Here is a 6,000-nt window from a genome sequence, read left to right on the forward strand (position 1 = left end):
AGCATTTTCAAAGGACTAATGGCAATTGCAGCTGCAGATTCTGCATTTGCTGTGTGCTCAGGTTGTGGAGAGTGACTAAAACAACTTGCTCTAAGTGCAGAAATCATATTCTGTCTCATTAAGTGAGCACTTTCAGATACACACAGCTCTGCCAGTCTAGGTGATTTGATGAACTTTGCTAGAGAAATGATTTGACAGCTTTCCAAAAAATATGTTTTTGTGCTGCTGCTCAACTCCAGATTCTCACAGTCTAAAATAACATGCCTTTTTTTTTCCTGAAGAGTCTGCCAAGATGGTGCTGTTCTGTAAAGTACATAGCTATTGTGAGGCTGTGAAATATCCTTCTGAATCTGGCTTCTGCAAGGTGCAGATAATGGTGGGAAAGCACCATAGTGGAGACTACTCAAGAAAATGTGGCAGCTGGTGCGTGACACTCCCAGCACTTGCTCTGGCTAGCAGCGGTAGACAGGACTGTTCTGAGGCACTTTCAGAGAACATGAGCAGGATTAGTGCTGTTGAAAGCACCAGCTTGTGAATGGTTCCTAGCTTCAGTGCCTTCCAGTTAACCTCCGGTGTCCTCCTCTGAACATGGTTTAGTGTCAGAAAGACGTAAAAGCACATATTAAAACCTAGGCACTACAGATGGTAAAAATTCTGAGTTTCTCTGTCTTTTCATCTGTTGGAGGACGTATTCCTTCCCCTCACTGGTATATGGCTCAACATTTTTCTGAGGTTTCTACAGCCCCACCTTTTTGGGGATGCTAGTTCTCAAGCTCTGCCTTTGACCACAGTAGGACCTGTCCAGGATATGATGTGGCCCAAATGTATGTGGGCCAGATGAGCATAGTAACTCTCCCAAGCAATAGCCATGTACAAACAAACCAAGGCAACATTACTAGAGGAGTTGAGCCACCTGCGGTTGAGCTTTGTATAAGAGGCTGAGAGAAGCAGAAGAAGCCTTCTACTTTTTCCCTTTGTTAGCATGTCTCAGAGCCAAATCAGGCATAATTAACTTTGCTGCTTATGAGAACCAACTATACAGTGTTGGTTTCATTTCACAGATTCTCTGCAGCATTTCAAGTATTCCCAGTGCTGCTGTCAGATGCATATAGAGCAGCACTGAGCTATTGATATGTTCTCATTACTGCTACTTTTGGAGGAGAAAGTGATTTACATATCACTGGATGGAACTTTGGCTTTAGAATGTCTAGTGGTAGTTCAGGTGAATTAAAGCCTCCTACAAACCCAGCTACGGCTCACAAGGTGGTGTTCTGGAGCTGAGTTCAGCACAAGCTCAAGTCCAAGCAGATAGCTTTATCTAACATTTTAAGATGTGTTAATTAGCTCAAGAAAGTTCAAATCACATGTCTGAATCTTAGACTAGATGTGGTTGTAGCTTTCTGTTGCTTAGAAGGGACTCAATCCCAGCTGCCAGTTGTGGGCAGAAAAATAACAGCACGCAGTTTTGTGGTGGCTGGCCTGAATACACAGCCCCTTTGTTCTGAGTACAAGGCAGAGCTGCAGCTCGAGTCACCAGGCAGTTTAGCTGGAGCAGTGCTTATGGCATGAACTGAAAGACAAAGCTTATATCTAGTTTAATAAGAGAAGTCTTGCAATATATTCAGAAAAATGTCTGCTTACCCCAATGCTGTAGCCATTTTTCTGTGAACGTATTCTCACTCTGTCCTCTGTAAGTTGATCTGAAATGAGGCTGAAGGTTACTGGATCATTACATACTTGCAGGATCAGGGTCTGTGGATCCTGCATGTTGTAGAACACAAGACAGAAATAATGCAGTTAGACGTGCTAAGTCCAGGGCCATTCCAGATCTCAGCTGTGACTTTTATGTTGGTAGCTCATATGGCTGTGTACAAAGAATTTGTGCAAGTCCTCCTGCTGATAGTACTGTGATATTACAAAACCACAGTCTCATGGGTGAAAAACTTGATCCCACTATAAAATGATGTTCCAAGAGCATGACTTAAAACAAAAAGAAGATCAAGCTGACTGCATACTATAAGGTGTCAAATCAGATAATGCACAGTATGGAATTCTATGGAAGTTTCTGTCTCCTTCCTGCAAAGCTTTTCTCTTTCTTCTTTCCAGAATTTTGTTACCCCTCCCTGCCTGTTAGAGATCAGCATGTGTTAACTTATTTATGCAGAAAATCTGGCTTTGAAGACTGCAAGAGAGAAGAAACATTTTTCCTGTTTCTTCTTGGAATCATGTTCATGACTTCTTACAATGAGTGCAAATCCAAAAGTAGAAGACAGGGTGAAATATCCAAGAGATTTTGTGTGTCCTTGTTCCTTGCTTTCACATGTAAAGACACTCCTCCAAACTCCTGTCTTGGAACTTACCTGCATAGGATGGAATAACAAGCTGCATGGTTCAGGTCTAGTTTAATATCATTTTTTTACTCACAGGTGAAAAATTGATTTGAAGAAGTGCTTCATGTCTGGTGTGACTGCACTGTGCAAGAGAAGAGAGCAACCTGGCTAAGAGACAGGAAGAAAAGTTTATTACACCATCCAAAATGGCAACAATCTTGTTTAGGTAGGAAAAGATTGGCCTGAGCTTATTTCTCCTCAAGAGAGTTTGCACGTGCTTGAGAAATAAGCAGGCCATGGCAAGTGAAATCAGGTCTAGAGATGGTAATAATGCATGCCACCTGTTTAGATGTGTTGGCACTTACTTCCTCACCTGTTCCATAATGACCCTGTCTAGACAGGTCCTGAATTACCTGAATTATTTTGTCACTTAATGCTTGAATCAGGTACATTCAAGATGAGGTGATTTGCACCCAACAAGCTCCAGCAAAGAAGCTTTAGTTATCACATTATAGGTCCTGTCCTGCAATGCAGTCTCCTCACACAGTGTACACAAGTAGATATCCCACCTACTTCCACATGGTATATGATACACATCTGGTTGTGCTCTGAAATGGCAACATGACTTGAAAAAGATACGTATAATTACTTGTACGTGCATGTCACCTGTAAGCTCATGACTGCACTCACTGAAAAACAGCAGGGAAGAGATCACTCTAAGCAAAGAACTTTGCACATTAATCTGCATCTTCATCCTTTCCAGCGTACTTATAGAATCACAGAATTATAAAGGTTGGAAAAGACCTCTTCCCAGCCCAAAAGACCAATCACCAGCCCACCCCACCACGCCTGATAACCACATCCCTCAGTGCCACATCCACACGGTTCTTGAACACCTCCAGGGATGGTGACTCCACCACCCCACTGGGCAGCCTGTGTCACTGCCTCATCACTCTTTCTGAGAAGAATTCTTTTTTAATATCCAACCTGAACCTCTCCTGGTGCAACTTGAGGCCATTGCCTTCAGTCCTATCACTAGTTACTTGAAAGAATGCGAGCTGTTGGAAAGTACTTCCTTAAGAGCATCTGCTGTTGTCCTGCTTTACCAATATCTATGTTCAGTGATCATCAGCGTGAGTGAAGTGAGGATGATAAAGCACAATGCAAACTAGATAAAGCACAACACAAACTAGAAGTGAAAGTCCAGCTCCTCAGAATGTGCTGCCTCTCAGAAGGGCAAGAGCTCAACCATTTTGAAAATCTCCTCACTTGATTAAAAGTCCCAGTGGAGATTCATCCCCCTTCCTAGAGATTACTTTTCTTTTAATAAGTCCCAAAATGAAGTGGAGAAAATGAAATCCATGGTGAAGGACCATGAGATCTACTGGTGTGTGAGAGAAGTATCTTGGTTTACATTATTCAACTTGCAGTCCATAAAACATTGCTTTGCTGGTACAAATCATATGAGAAAAACAAAAAACGAAACAAACAAACAAAAAACCAAAGCAGAACAAAACAAAACAAACAAATAAATGAAAAAAATAGCCAAGAGATGAGGTGAAGCAGCAGAGAGAGAGCATACATAGCTTTAACTTTACACAGTAAATTTTTAGGAAGCACAGTAAATTTTAGGAAGACACAACATGCATATGACTACGGTACCAGCCTAACCTCTATGAAGAAGAAACTTATCATTAGGAAAGCCCAAGATGTTTTTAAAAAGGCAATTATGTTCTTATATTTAGAGGTGATAAAGCTGTGACTTGGAAAAGTAAAGCAAATTACCCATTGTCAGTAGCACAGAGCATAAATCAAACATTGGGCTTCTTGGGCCGTGACCAGGTTTATCATGTATAAAACTGCATTATTTCCTAATCGAACTGCATCCACACTAGAGGGTGCTGCACAGCTTTTCCAAAGTCATTTCTAGTATTTCATTTATTTAAAGAAGTACTGAACTCAAGTTTAAGATTTGTCTGTGCTTGATGGTGTGACAGAAAAGAGCAGGAGCTTTTTTTGGATAACTGCATGTGGGCATCCACTTCTGTTTGGGTGGATTAAGCTGACAAGCAGGAAAACAAACTCTCTTTTACATCTGTGCATTTGCAAATGCATATTCCTGGGAAAAACTGTACACATACTTGTGTATATATGCAGATATCCTTGTCTTTTTCACAAAAACAATTAAAAAACATTATCCAGTAAACTCAAGAAAATTCAACTCAATCAAATCAACAAGTCTTAATCTGAAAATGATGTGGGATGAATTTGTGTAGCTCAGGGATTCTAAATATGTGACATCAGAAATAGTAATGTTTATAAACAGTCAAGGAATTGGGTGAGATTTTGCTCGTTCTTACAAGGGAACACATCCAGAGAAATGTTGTTGAGGTTCGTGGTGGCATTCATTCAAGGTTATAGAATTAGCATCATGATAACAGAGGAGGGAGCTTCTGTCCTTTCTGAGAAACATACACATGCACATCACAGATGTGCACGCATACAGAGAGGATGAACACCAGCACATCTCAGCTACTTTCTTTGGAATGTTATTCTTTTGGCCTAAGAGTGGGAAATCGATTTTGCTGTTGGGAATGCACAAGCCCAGAATAGACATTATAGAAGGAGGTGAAGGATAGTTTTCTCAATGGACAACTCAACAGGTCCTAAATCAAAAACACCAGTGAGAGACTCCATACCATGTGGGATGGAAGTTGACATAAATTATGTTTTTTCTTAAGCTCTCTTCTGTACCAGAGTTAACTCATGTGAGCTCTAGCCAAATTAGAATGCATCTTTTTAAATATCAGGCTGTAGGTACTTGTGAGAATGAAGACATTATTTGTACACAGGTCTGAGCAATGTACAATTCTGAGCTGCTTACTTCCTATAAAGAATCTTAGGCCCACAGACTGCCCAGACATATTCTCTAAAAATCTATACTCAGTGATGTTATTTACATAGCATTTTTCATAAAGACTGTGGGAATACTGGATTACTCTGTTGAGAACTTTTTGTGAGATGACAAGGAAGGCTGTCAGTAACAATCAAGATGCTACTGGTCACTTTTCAATATATTCCCCTCTAGCTGCTGTTACGTATCTTTTTAAATGACTTTATGGCAGAGGAACTTGCTATATCTGAGCCTGGTCTTGCCCTGAAAGGCAACATGGCTTGGGAAGTATGGTGCCCAGTGACCAGTGTTGAAATAAATTGTTGTGCAGCTTCCTGTAGAAAAGCAGCTTCTAGAACTGACCAAGGAGGGAGCTATAAAAAACAGAAAGCTCTCTACTCAGCAGCCAGTCAGCATGTATGTGACTGCATCCATTTTGGGCTTTCCACCAATTGTCTCTACTTTCTGTGTTGAGTTCACATCTCTGCAGCCCCAAACCCATGCGGAAACCCTGGTTTCTTTGCTGTATTCTGGGAGGAGTCCCACCCCAGATGCTCTGTGACTCACTTTGCTGTAGCAAATGTTCTACCCTCGTGTGTCTATTGGTCTTGGTGTTTTATGTCTGCTATAGAAATATTCAATTTCATGTTAGAATGAAAGCAGTGAGCAAATTAATGATGGCAGAGATGATGGCTTTGTCAGGAACTCTTGCAATGTGTAAAATTAAGAGTGAACTGTTTCGATGTGGGGACAATCCCAGGTGTATGTACAAAGTTT

This window comes from Tympanuchus pallidicinctus, unplaced genomic scaffold, assembly GCF_026119805.1.
Source record: "Tympanuchus pallidicinctus isolate F22 unplaced genomic scaffold, pur_lepc_1.0 scaffold4, whole genome shotgun sequence".
In the NCBI taxonomy this organism is placed as follows: domain Eukaryota; kingdom Metazoa; phylum Chordata; class Aves; order Galliformes; family Phasianidae; genus Tympanuchus; species Tympanuchus pallidicinctus.